Source organism: Podarcis raffonei, chromosome 12 (assembly GCF_027172205.1).
Source record: "Podarcis raffonei isolate rPodRaf1 chromosome 12, rPodRaf1.pri, whole genome shotgun sequence".
NCBI classification, from domain to species: Eukaryota; Metazoa; Chordata; class Lepidosauria; order Squamata; family Lacertidae; genus Podarcis; species Podarcis raffonei.
The window spans coordinates 19,279,282-19,292,745 of NC_070613.1; the positions used below are offsets into that span (position 1 = coordinate 19,279,282).

General features: G+C 44.8%; 1 long non-coding RNA gene across 1 annotated transcript; it reads left to right on the top strand.

Moving 5' to 3' along the window:
- Window positions 1-4,552: 4,552 nt before the first annotated feature.
- On the top strand, window positions 4,553-11,402 carry LOC128424361 (uncharacterized). Its single transcript, XR_008332993.1, has 3 exons — window positions 4,553-4,697; window positions 8,560-8,764; window positions 10,546-11,402. It is a non-coding gene; the product is annotated as an uncharacterized LOC128424361 (long non-coding RNA).
- The last annotated feature ends 2,062 nt before the right edge of the window (window positions 11,403-13,464 follow it).

The window sequence follows — 13,464 nt, forward strand, 5'->3', positions numbered from 1 at the left end:
TTAGGTTGGTGACCCCTGTGCTAACATAAAAGGTAAAGGACCCCTGACAGTAAAGTCCAGTCGTGAACGACTCTGGGGTTGCGGCGCTCATCTTGTTTACTGGCCGAGGGAGCCAACATTTGTCTGCAGACAGTTTTTTCGGGTCACATGGCCAGCATGACTAAGCCGCTTCTGGTGAAACCACAGCAGCGCACGGAAATACCATTTACCTTCCCGCTGGAATGGTACCTATTTATCTACTTGCACTTTGACATGCTTTCAAACTGCTAGGTTGGCAGGAGCTGGGACCGAGCAACAGGAGCTCACCCCATTGCGGGGATTCAAACCACCGACCTTCCGATCACCAAGCCCTAGGCTCTGTGGTTTAGACCACAGTGCCACCCGCCACCCTGTGCTAACAAAGAAAGTCCTAAATGTATTGGGACCCAAATATCCAGAGGAACAATTCATCTGCAGGGCAGGCCCTTATTGTGGTCCCAACACGAGGTGAAGTTTGAGGAGTGGTGGTATGTGAAAGAACCTTCTATGCGGCAGCACCTTGCCTCTGGGAGGACCCATCGCCAATCCTGCTAACTTTTCATTGGTTGGTGTACACACCTCTTTACTATGCTATGCTATGCAATTTTGCACAGAGAATACTATTGCCTAAGAAAATATAAGTAACAGAAGCAGAGAAATCTCAGGTGCCTTCAGCTCAACTGGAGTTGTGTACGAAGGCTTACAGTTTTCCAAATATATATTCGCCTGGGATATAGCCATCAAATTTGGGGAAGCTTGCAGTTAAGGAGTTCTGGGAAGGTAAGCAGGAAGGGAAACAATATTTGTTTAGCGTTACCATAATTATTGCATTGTTGTTCTACACACACACACACACACGGATACAGCATATACTAACACATCACTACATATTAATATTCCTGTGGTTGCAGATCTCCCACAGAAACAACTAAGTTTGAATGATCCTTCAGGTGCCAAACAACATTGATACTAAAAGCCGATGTCTAGTGCTTAGGGCTTTGGAGATAAGCTATTATGACGTTAACATGTAAATATTCCAAAATCTGGATTTATTATATAACTCACTTGCTGAATATGCATACCTGAAACATCTCAGCTATACCTGTCACTGCTAATTAGAAAAAAAAGGTCTAAGGGGCTTAAATCTAAGCCTACTTAATACGCAGAAAACTATTCAACTGTTATCACTTGAGCTGGGTACCTGAAGAATGTTTAACTTGTATGTGAATTACTTAAAACTGCAGATTAATAACCAAGTCTGTCCTACTTTTCTGCAGACATGTGATGATCTGTGTAAACAGGCTTTCAAGCTACACTTGAATTAGGGTCTATTCAGAAGACCACCTAAGTGGGTATTAGCTGCTAGAAAAGAGTAGATCTATCGGCTGGCTGTACGAATCTAATGCCAGGCATTGTTTATGTAAACCATTGTGAACATCGTTTTTCAGCTATTTGTGTCAGTGCTCCAGAATCTGAATCTTCTGTATCATAGCAGGTACACAGAGCAGGTTCAACATAAATTGGGAACCCAATCTGCAGGTTCTACAGTTCCTTTGCAATGATTGCTGTGTTGTGTGAATGGACTCTTAAGAGTGAGTTCCCAGTGAACTTCGGAGGTGCCACATGTCTGAGGGAGGCAAATGAAGGCCATCTCAGAGCTGGCTCCAGCTGGATATTCCTCTGCTCACAGACTCACACCCTGGGCAAATTTCCACCAGCTCTCTTAGAAAAAAAGCACTGAATATAACACACAAAAATACTGAGCGTTGCATATTTCCCTAAAGCTCAGTATGGAGAGAATCCAGAAGTAATGCTAATGTTCAAAAATTGGGGGCCAGCCAAACTGATTCCCAGTCTTTTAGTTTCTGTTTCTGTGTTTATATTCCTGGCCAATAGGGATCCAAAATGGCAGCAGAGTTCAGTTGGTTCCTTCTTTTGTTTCCCAGTGCAAAGATTTTCAAAGTGACATTATGGGAACATATGGGAATAGAGGCCACAGTCACACAAACCATTACTTCAGTTTTAACAAATGCACTTCAAAATGGCAGGACACTTTGAACTGGCAGGACACCGAGGAAGGGGAAGAGGGTCCTGGCGAGGGGTGTAGCCAGGACTGGTATAGACTGAGACAAGCTGAAGATGGGGAAGGGGAGGTTGGGGACTTAGGAGGTACTCACCAGACATCAGAGGACGTTGCAGGGGCAGCTGACAGTTCAGGGGAGCCAGGAGAGGGGGGGCACCTCACCAGAATCAGAGGTGACCCCATCTTCACAGGCACAGCCAGCTCTGATGCATCAGGAACAGCAGGAAGCACACTCCAGGAGACTAAGTCAGGCAAGGGAAAAAAGCCTAGCTCACTACTGGACTAGGTGGAGATCATGGGCCTTGTTAGTTCTGGGATTAAACTCAGGGCAGGTGAGAATCACATGCTTCATTAAGAGGAGAGACACAGCTACTCAGCTGGAGCTAACTCAGGTGCAGCAATCAAGATTGGGAAGGATAAAAAGGAAGCAAGGCAACAATTCTGTGTCTACTCAGCTTTCTCTGTTGATGAACTATGGCTTGGCTGCTTTGCCCTTGGGACTGTGTCCCTTACCTGCTGGCACACCAGAGTTCAGGATACCTTGTTGCCTGAGTACAGTGGTACCTCGGGTTAAGTACTTAATTCGTTCCGGAGGTCCGTTCTTAACCTGAAACTGTTCTTAACCTGAAGCACCACTTTAGCTAATGGGGCCTCCTCCTGCTGCTGCTGTGCCGCCGGAGCACGATTTCTGTTCTCATCCTGAAGCAAAGTTCTTAGCCTGAAGCACTATTTCTGGGTTAGCAGAGTCTGTAACTTGAAGCGTATGTAACCTGAAGCGTATGTAACCTGAGGTACCACTGTACTTCTTTGCAAGAACACTGCAGGGTTAGAGACTGCATTTCATTTTCTCCACATGCTGCTGTCCTTCGTAGAGAGTGTGGCTATTGCACTACAGCAGCCGGGCTGGGGCTGATGGGAGTTGTAGCCCAAAACATCTGGAGGCCCTCAGGTGTAGAGAAGAACAACCAATAACACCTAGAGCATCTCTATACAAAAAGTGGTTTACAAACAATTTCCTCTTCCCAGGGAACTCTGGGAAATGTAGGTTTTTTTAGATGAAATCAGGGGAACTAGGAATCTCAGCATTCCCACTAAATGACATTTCCTAGGATTCTTTAGGGAAAGCCATGCCTGTAAGCTCGTATAAAACCAACAGAAGGCTGGACATAAGTCTCCTGAGGATAAAAAAGCACCATGTATTATTCCTTTTCTTTTAAACTGCCCATTGTTGCTGCAAAAACGGTGTGAGTGCAGGTGTGCATTTGAGTGAGTGAAGCACCTGGCTGGCCACAATGCTCATCCGAATGTGTTTGGATCAGTGAGTGGCAACTTGTACAGGATTGGCCCCGCAATGAAGCCTGACCACCACAACCACTGTGGCCTCTAAACACATTCCCCGCCCAAGTGTTATATCCTTAATAGACAATTCTACATTAGAAGAAGGCAATGCATTTAAATAAAATCTGCACCTGCTAGTTCAGAAACATAGGTGCAAATGTAGACATTTAAAAAGAAACTGAGTACATCCCATCACAGCGGAGAAGCCTGTGGCCGGGTGACTCTTGTGCCTGCTCAGTCTGCTGTCCAGATTCACACATTCATGGGCCTCTCCTGCTCTCCCTTCTTAGGGTTGTCTGCCTTGGAACCAGGCTTGGACTGAGCAGCCTTTCCAAAGGACAAGGCCTTCAGATAGAGGACAGTCCTATGTAAAGTAGGACGGACAGTCCTACAAAAGGTTTACTCCAAAGGCCTGTTGCCAAGGCGATGGGGATAGCCAAGCAGCAGTGCCGAAGCCTTATGGCCTGGGCCCCATTCACAATGGGTCGTAGAAAAGGCCACGCCAGCGGCTTCGGCCTATAAAACGCTTTTGGAAGCAGAACTGCTCCTGGCTCTCCTCTTGCCGTAGTGCGGCTCTGCCCTCCCACAGTCTGAGATTTAAAAGCCCAATCTGGCCCAGTGTATAGAACCACCGAATGGGGGAAGGGCCCCTGGGGATAGATAAATAATGGACTCCAAACTCCCCTCAGGCTCCTTTTATCTACTATTCAGTTTGCTGAGAGGAGGTGCTGAAAAGAGCCTGTTCATATTCAGATGTCTGCTTTTGTCTTGATGTTCTAATTTAGGGTGGGCCCAGTTAAACACTTGAACGCCCTCACAGGCCTCTGTAATGCCCAGAATGAGATGTGCTCACATTCAAGGAGAAAATGTTTATTTTATTTTATTTATTTTTTAAAAAAGCAAAACAAAACAGAAACCCTAAACTTCAGCACAGACCTAGCAGCTCACAGTGTTTACGTATGATCAAATATAATAATAATAATAATAATTTATTATTTGTACCCCGCCCATCTGGCTGGGCGTCCCCAGCCACTCTGGGCGGCTTCCATAGAAACCAAAAAACACTAAAATATTATACATTAAAAACTTCCCTGAACTGACTTATTAGGCTGACTTAAAATGATTCTCCTCCTACAAGACAGTAACACCTGAAATCCTCCCCTCCCCTTTTTTATTTTGGTAAAAGGGCAAGGATCAGGAAGTTTTGCACAGCTATGGGAAACAAAAGTGTATCAATTCAGATAATTTCTACACAGGGGTATAGTTCAACTGAGAGCATTATTTAACATGCCACATGTATCTACTGTAAAAAAAGGCTTTCAAAAAAAATCTAGACTATATTTTAATGTTTTAAAATCTAGAGTTGGACTCTTGTCTCTCTGCTTCTTGTATTTTAGTGGCAGATCTTCTGAAAATTATAAGAATCAATATGATCCTAAACAAATACTGATCAGTTTCTCCAGGCTGTTGTGCATCATCATGGCATCAAAATGCAGGCATGTCTGAAGAGCATAGAGCCTGGTGCTGCAGGGTCACCTTCATAGGCAAATGGATCATACTGCGAAAGTGGAACGCTACCAGGTCTCCTGATGTGGATTAAGGAGTGAAAGAGCTCCTATATATCACAGCTCATGAATGAACAGGATACAGGGAAAGAGGGAGGGGGGAATTCAAAATATCTGATGGAATTTCTTAGAATTCTATGCAGTCTGAATAGCAGAAAACAGGTTTCTTTCCTTGTGCTACCCACCCATCATCAACACAATGTTTTCTTTTTATTTCCTTGCCTCCTTGCTTTCTGTTTCTCCTTCAAGCAGAAGAGTTTCTCCTTCAAGTCCTCAAAATATTAAATTCCTGCACCACAGTAACTCAGAGCATGACCAGCCCTGTTCTGTGAAACAGAATCCAAGTTGAGAAATGGCTGGCACCTACTATACATAAATGGAACAAGCAATATATGTTGTTGAATATTGTATGTAATTCCAGACTGAGTGACTGTATTCGTACTTAAGCCTTATTTGGCCATTCTAAACAGGGGTAATTGGAATCATCCATTACACTATAAATTAAAATGTGTATCAGCTGGTAAAGAACAACTTCCTCTTTTCCATTGGCCTAATCCCAAATCCGACCATCTATTATAGTCAGTGCCATTCAATTTCATCTGAACAGATTTACACAACACACAGCTGGCAATCATATAACACCCGCAATTTTTTGTGCAATTTTTTAATGTATCCTTGTTCATTGAGTTTACCCAAAAACTGAAAAGGGTTAGCTGTTCTCCTTGTTTCTGGAACTAACTGGTTCAAGAAGAGATACATAACACAGAACAGTGTAATATGGATATTATAATGCCAATTGCTAAAGTAGGCAACATTTGTCGTTAGATGCAGTGTAGTCACTGGATAATACTGAGAAATGACTGATCCATTCTGATTGTTACCGAAAACAGAGTGATGGGGAAAAACCAATAATATTGCAAGCAGTTACATCCTCTGGCTGTGGGACATTGTAATGGACTTGCCTATAGACCTAGAGACAGCTAATGAAAAGATACATGAATTCTCCTAACAGATTTTTCAAATGCTTAAAAGATCTTTACTCCAGAGGCAAAAGTGGATAGAGCCAGTGCCAAAAATAGATGGTACAACCCCTTTCTCCACATTTTTGCCTACATGAAAGTAGGCCATGGGCTGCATGAAATTAAGCTGAGGTTGCTCACTCCTGATTTGATTTAGCAGGGTTTTTCCCACAAGAATGCAGACATGCCCATCAGTTTCCTACAATACTTCTTGAAGAATCACAGTGGATATTGTTTAGTGTCTGTTTAATAGATTAAAGATCCTAACAGATAAAAAGTCAGGAGGGAAAAGCAAGGGTTGCAACAGCAACAACAAAACCATATTCTCGGATTCTTCAGCAGGAGCTGGCTGGCGGGGTGGGGGGTGGGGAGGCATTTTAATTACATCTCTAGCAAACGGAGTGCTGCTTTCATGAAGTTTCCAAGCTGCTCTGCAGTTTGTTCAGGTGACAAGCAAATGTCTGAGCAGACATATGGCGAGGTGAGGAATCAGTCTGTGTGGGTTGAAGATAACACTGCCAACTCACCTTCTGCCACTGCTGGGCAATTAAGGCAATTCAGCATCTCAGTGTGTTTTTCCTGGATGTTTACAAGTGAAAAAGAAAGAAAATACTTGCAAAGTCTGGGTGTGCTTTGATTGCTATTGTGGTGCTTCTGCACCTGAAAACTGTGCAGTAAAATGGTCTTGGGAAGCTGCAGGCATTAATTAATCCTGTGATTTCGAAAATGACTAGGCAAGGCCCCACAGTCCTTTTGCATGATGAAATAGTAATCTGAGAAACATAGGAAATATACTAGGCCAGACTTTTTGACCACGTAGCTCAGGGTTAGGAAAACTTTTTCAGCTCACAGGCCACATTCCTTTCCTGGCAATCTTCTGAGGGCCACATGCCAAACTTTGTCAAGTGAATTAAAATTACTGTGGGAAGTATAGGGCAGCTCTGCTATTCAGGTATTTAGGACTATCTTAGATGATGCGATCTTTGAAGTCTGTCGATCGAGATGTGGCTGGCTTTCCTTTAATAACTAAGACAGGGGTCAGCAAACTTTTTCAGCAGGAGACTGGTCCACTGTCCCTCAGACCTTGGGGGGGGGGCGGACTATATTTTGAAAAAAAATATGACCGAATTCCTATGCCCCGCAAATAACCCAAAGATGTGTTTTAAATAAAAGTAAACATTCTACTCATGTAAAAACTGCCGATTCCCGGCCCGTCCGCGGGCCAGATTTAGAAGGCGATTGGGCCTGATTTGGCCCCTGGGCCTTAGTTTGCCTACCATGATCTAAGATATCCACTATACAGTAGAATTACTTTTTTTGTTTGTTCTTGTTTTACACTCCAATTTGATCTCTCAATTGCACAGTGTTTGGAGATCCTTATTTGCTTTCCTAGGGGAGACTGTCATCAAAGCAGGCGAGAGCGAGGGAGAGAGAAAAAGGGTAAAGAAAAATAAAACACCCGTGATAGATTAACTTTGGCGTTTAGGGCAAGTTTATCACCTTAGGGCATGAATCAAAGAGTAAAAATAATATTTTACCGACGGTAAATCTCTTTGGAAGCAAATTAAGATGGCTGCTGTGAAGAAATGCATTCAAGCTCTTTTAGCAATTACAGCAACATCAGGAGCAGCTACTGCAGGGACCGTTTGGGGCACACAATTCCCCCTTCCCCAAGGTTCTTCATTCATAGTAACTGGAATGGAGAGATAATATTTGCCCCGCAGACATGACACAGTGAGTCAGTTTTACAGGGCATCGCTGCTTGTCCCTTTGCAACTGTGGGTTGAAGAAGCTGCTCCCCAGTGCCTTCCAGCCCTCTCCCACAGCTGGAACAATAACAGCCTATGCCTGTCCGGCTAGCCTGGATTATAATCCGGCAGCAGCCGTGGAGGATCTCAGGTGGAGCTTTACATCATCTTCTAATGTAAACAGCATTGTATGAGAGCCTGACAGTCCCCCAGGATTTCCACTGAGCAGTGATTGATGCGAAAAGGGATGGAATTGCCATGATTCGGCATCAGTCACAGTTCTCTCTTGGCTCTAAAGCTGACCCTGTTAGCACAGTCTGACTTGGATCATTTGTCTCAGAAGTACCGAGGGATTTTAAAACAGCTGTGGATTCAACCATTTCAAACGGGAACATACTTCTGGTTTGTGGTAAGAATAAACATACATCATATGCTCTTCAGAGCCCAGGGGCTCCTCGTTCTTGGCTTGCTTTCCGGCTCTCTCACTCTCTTTCTCTGCTGCTGCTGCACTTTCTCTCTGCTATTCTCCCCCCCCCCCCGGCTTGTTTCCACTGCTTTCAACTTACGCCCACCTTTGTCCTCGCACATCTTCCCTCCCCAAATTAATATACTTCCCTTTCCATCTCTTCTGATATAAGTGAGCAGGTGGGTGGGAGAAGTGTGTCCAAAGTCGAGAAACAATTGTGCATTTGGCTGTTTTGTACATCTAAGGCAGGTGGTGTGTCTTTGGGGTTCTGCTTTTTTGTTTTGGTTTTTCAGCATCTTAAACTAGTTTCCACTTTGAACAGCATCCAGGCAGTGCAGCAATGAAAGAGATGCAGTAAAGTGCAATAAAGATGAAGCCTGTCAGTCCTGCTGCATTTCTTGTACGGCTGGCTTCTCAGAAGTGTAAGCTTTCAGCGATGAAGAAGAGGGCCTCTCTGGTGCTGCTGCTCTGATTCCCTTCCCGCAAAGGCTCACCTGGTGCCTAACTTAAGAGCCTTTTGAAACCAGGTGAAGTCCTTTAAAAAAAAAATGCCATTGTAACTGATTTCTGGGTTTTACATGCTGTTGTGGTGCTTGCACTCATTTTTAGGGATGAAAGTGAATGCGGCTTATAAAGTTTTGATTCAGTGTTCTGAAAATGTTCTGTGACTGGGAACCCTAAACACACAGGGCTCCCAATTTATTTATTATTTATTTATCATTACAATTTTGTCCAGCTTCTCTGAGGAGCTCAAAGTGACACACATACTTCACCTCCACCCCCACTCAATTTTATCCTCACAACAACTCTATGAGGTTGGTTTTTAAATGTTAATGTTTTATTATGCTTTTTATAAATGTTGGAAGCCGTCCAGAGTGGCTGGGGAAACCCAGTCAGATGAGTGGGGTACAAATAAATTGTTATTGTTATTGTTATTAGTTAGGCTGAGAAACTGTGGCTGGCTCAAGGTCACACAGTGAGCTTCATGGCAGTGTGGGGATTTGAACCCTGGTTTCCCAGATCCTAGCCTGACACTCTGGTCACTACAGCATTACTTGCTCTTTGCAAGGGAGACTGAGTTCGGTCCTTTCAGACCTTCCCTCCTAATGTGGAAAGACTGTGAATGTAGGAGACTGTCACATGTGACCTGCACCCTCCCTCCATGGACAGAGCTTTTAAAAGTACCTGGATAGCATTACCTGTGCCTTTTCTGTCAGAAATGGGATATACATTCACCCCAAAGGGCTTTTGATGTATAACATATTTTAGCTTGACAACTGCTAGATTTTAATGTGTAACATCTTTTAACTTCACCACCACTGGCTTCCATGGTGTTGATTACAGTATAACAATCTGTGACATTTGTATATGGCAACATCATAGTGTTTTATTCTTTTGCTATAAGCTGCCCGGGATGCGGGTGGCACTGTGGTCTAAACCACTGAGCCTCTTGGGCTTGCTGATCAGAAGGTCAGCAGTTCGAATCCCCGCGACGGGGTGAGCTCCCATTGCTCGGTCCCAGCTCCTGCCAACCTAGCAGTTCGAAAGCACACCAAAAAGTGCAAGTAGATAAATAGGTACCATTCCAGCGGGAAGGTAAATGGCGTTTCCATGCGCTGCTCTGGTTTCGGTGTTCCATTGCACCAGAAGCGGCTTAGTCATGCTGGCCACATGACCAGGAAAAACTGTCTGCGGATGAACGCCGGCTCCCTCAGCCTGTAAAGCAAGATGAGCGCTGCAACCCCAGAGTCATCTGCGACTGGACTTAACTGTCAGGGGTCCTTTACCTTTACCTTTTTTTAATATAAGCTGCCCAGGCTACAATAGGAGAAAAGCAGTATATCCATTTATACAGCTTCCCATAGGTCAGCAGTACCATGGTTTACTGGGAATGTGATGTGATAAACTATGACTAGGCCTCAAATGGAGCCTGCTGCAGTAGTGTGTGTGGTTAGACTCACCTGCTCAGGTCACCTGGAGGGGCAAACGCCATAGCACGGCGTCTCTTAGTTTCTCCTGCACAAAGGGGTCAGGTTCATGTGGATTAAACTGTAGTGGGGCCTAAGGCATGTAGGATTGGGGCTGTCAAAATAGTTCACACGCTTCAGTTTCAGCAGAGGTTTCTTGGGAGCCAGTATGCAGATTTCTGCCTGGACCTCTACAGGTGTGAATTAATATGCCTGATTCGCACAGGTCTCTTCCAATTCAGATAATCTCAGGACGCCCTGCTCCACTGAGATAAAGTTACCTGCTTCCATCCGCTTTCCCAACTATTTTTCCATCTTCCGTCTCTTTATTTCCTCTGCAGCAACTCCATCCCAAGAGACATCTGCTATGAGGAGCGATAAACTGAGAAACGGAATAATTACCACAGCTTGCGCTGTCTCAAACAACCTTCGGTGCTCACATTTAAATTGCTGGCACGGAAAGCCAAGAATATAACAGGGTAAAACAAGTTCCCAGCCACATCTGCCCCAAAGCAAATGTTTCTTTGCCACATGAAGGAAACTGAAGCTTTTATTTACAGACGTCCTCCAGCCGGTGTTAAATGAAGCCAATCTGGTTCCCAGGATATGATTCTACTGTGTTAAATGATGGGAACACTACTGTGCCTTTCTCCCCATAGAGGACTCCGTGGCCTATCGGAGAATTGCAAGTTGGGAAGGACTGACTTGGAATCCCATTTTTCAACGCGAAGTGGCTACTTCCCACCCACCCCTCTGAAGTTAGCCCCGGAGGCTGTGTGGGATGATCTGTGGGCTTCTGATCAGAGGGAAAGAATGGCAGCAGTTTTATTCCAAAACGCAGCTGTGGATTAATATCACAAAGAAGAGTTTAGCTGGGCTTTTTTTCTTTTCTTTTCACAGTTCATTCACATAATGAATGTGAATGTCAAGACACCTTCATCTGAAGTCTGAGCGCTTTGGAACAAAGCAAAACAAAACAAATTTAGTGGAGGTGTCAAGTTTCAGGAACGCAGGAGCGGAGGTGGCGAAAAGCTCCACACAGGCTCAGCAATTGCTTTCTCTTCCATCATCCTGCCTGGATAAAATATGACCACACTCCTGTCTTCAGCTCCACCCACTCCCAAAGGAAGAGACGGTTGAGAATGTCTACAGCTTTGGCGCGTGAAAGGGCTGCAGTTTCTATGAGACAAGCTGTATTTTTTAGAAACTAACTTGGAGTAAATTTGAGGTTAAGAAATTCTCTGAGCCCTTCCGTAGTAGCCCTTATTAATATAAGCTTGTACTATTAGCACAAGGCTAAGCATCCAGTTTTCACTAATTTCCCATTTGTGCTGCAGCCTCTTTGCTATATGCCCTACAAAGAATCCTTCAAGCCACAAGAACAGCTCTTATTAGGGGCATGAGAGGCTGCAGTGGGTAGGATGCCTTGCCAGAAATCAGATATGCACCTTGCACAAGCAGAAATGTAAAACCCTACTGCAAAACCAGTGTAGACGTCACTGAGACAGGAGTGTGAACATGCTGGGAATGTGGAAGGCATTGAGGTGTTGTTCCTGATGATGGTAAATTGCCCACTTCTCCATTGTCTCTTGAGACAGTCGGATCTCAATAACAGGAGCACACAACCATCCGTGGTCACAACTGATAGCCTCCCCCCCCCTATTTTAAGTGTTCAAAGCACTAATGAATTCTTACAACCAGAATGTTCACCCTCATGTTGCAGACGGCACCAAGAAATGGTGACTCATCTAAGGCAACAGGGAGTTTTCAGCAGAGGTAGGATGTGAAACAGGAAGTTCCCATCATAGGTGGCATCCTTAGGACACAATTAGACAAGATAGCAGGAGAAGTGCAGTCAGCTTCCCTGAATGTTTTAAAGAAGCTAAATGCACCCACATAGCAGGACTGTGCCACTGTGGAAGAGGAGGTGTTAAACATCCCCCTTCCAGTTTCCTAGAAGCAGTCTTCGCTGCATAGGTGTTGGGGATTAATTATAATATCTGAAAGGAAGCGAGTGCAATCAACTCAAGGAGCTGCCAGGGGAGATTTTTTGGGGGGGAGATAGCTCCAAAATGCTTTCCTCCCAAGGGGCCTCTGGAGCCATCCGTAAGGCCACCAAAACTTTAATGGGCCTCCTACTTTTGTTACTGATGGAGGGACTGTTAGCACTTCCAGTGTCACTGCAGGTAACATTTGCACAGACAAGTAGTTCAATTTCACACCTGCCCTCCATTCTCTTTCTTATTGGCTATGACCTGGTGTACCTGAGACATTCTGCAAACAACCACAAAGGAGATCAAAAGAGTTGATGGCATCTGTGCTGATGAGGCACAGGGCGCAGGGCACTTCTAGCAGCCCAGGAGCCATTGCAAGGCAACGCTTTCCTGCCCTGCTCAGAAAAAATATAGTTACATCGTGAGCTCAAAGTAACATTGGAGGAACCGCACTGTAGCTCCTTCCCAAACCACTGTCTCTTCTTCAGGAGCAAAGGTAGCATGGAGGTTTGCAGGGGAGGAATAAAACACATTAAAATGCCTCTAAAGTCAACAAATAATTACTCAATTTAAAAAGTATGAAAAACCTAAGTGGCCATCCTCAACCCCAAATTCAATCCGATCAAGTTTTGGTTCTGGAAAGAGATGGAAGGGAAGGGAAGTCCAGGCCAGAGCCTGGGTGCCACAGCTGACAAAGTCCTATCTCTGGTCTCCACACACTTTTCTTCTGAAGATGGTGGGGAGGGGACATGGAGCAGGGCCCCCAGTTATGACTGCAGAATATGGGGCAGGTTCTTTGGGGAGAAGTGGTCCTTCAATTAGTTTGATGGGAGAAGATAGGTTTCCACAAAGGAAGTTTGCCTGGTGCCTAAAGGTGTATAATGAAGGCGCCAGGTGAACTTCCCTGGGGAGAGCATTCCACAGATGGGGAGCCACTGCAGAGAAGGCCCCTTCTCATGTTGCCGCCCTCTGGGCCTCTCGAAGAGGAGGCACATGAAGAAAGGCCTCAGAAGATGATGGGTACAGGTAGGTTCATATGGAAAGAGGCCGTCCTTGAGGTATTGTGGCCCTGAGCCATTTAAGGCTTTATAGGTCAAAACCAGCACTTTGAATTGGGCCCAGAAACTAATTGGTAGCCAGTGCAGTCAGACCAGGATTGGTGTAATATGCTCAAACCAGTGAGCAACCTGGCACTAGCTGAAGTTTCCGAACCGTCTTCAGAGGCAGCCCTAACCTTTTACCTGGCAGTAGCCTGACCTGTAAGAG